Genomic DNA, 301 nt, shown 5'->3' with positions numbered 1-301 from the left:
TTTGAGTTGAGCATGAAGACAAGCTAATGGGAGGTTGGAGTACTTATGTTTTGCTATGTAATAATTTGGTATGGAATATATCCCATAGAATAAATTTGGTTGTAATATGGTTGTGTTTGAGCATGAACACAACCATGGGAAGCTTTCCTTGTTTGAGCAATATTTTGAGCATGAACACAACCAAGGGGGCTTTCCTTGTTTATAATATACATGAATCTACACATTTTGGTCGTAAATTGGTTGTGTTTGTTATACCAATATATACTTATGGAAATTCTAATCCAGACCCGATTTATTATAG

This window comes from Sesamum indicum, linkage group LG16, assembly GCF_000512975.1.
Source record: "Sesamum indicum cultivar Zhongzhi No. 13 linkage group LG16, S_indicum_v1.0, whole genome shotgun sequence".
NCBI lineage: Eukaryota > Viridiplantae > Streptophyta > Magnoliopsida > Lamiales > Pedaliaceae > Sesamum > Sesamum indicum.
Note: the sequence above shows the minus strand (reverse complement) of the source record.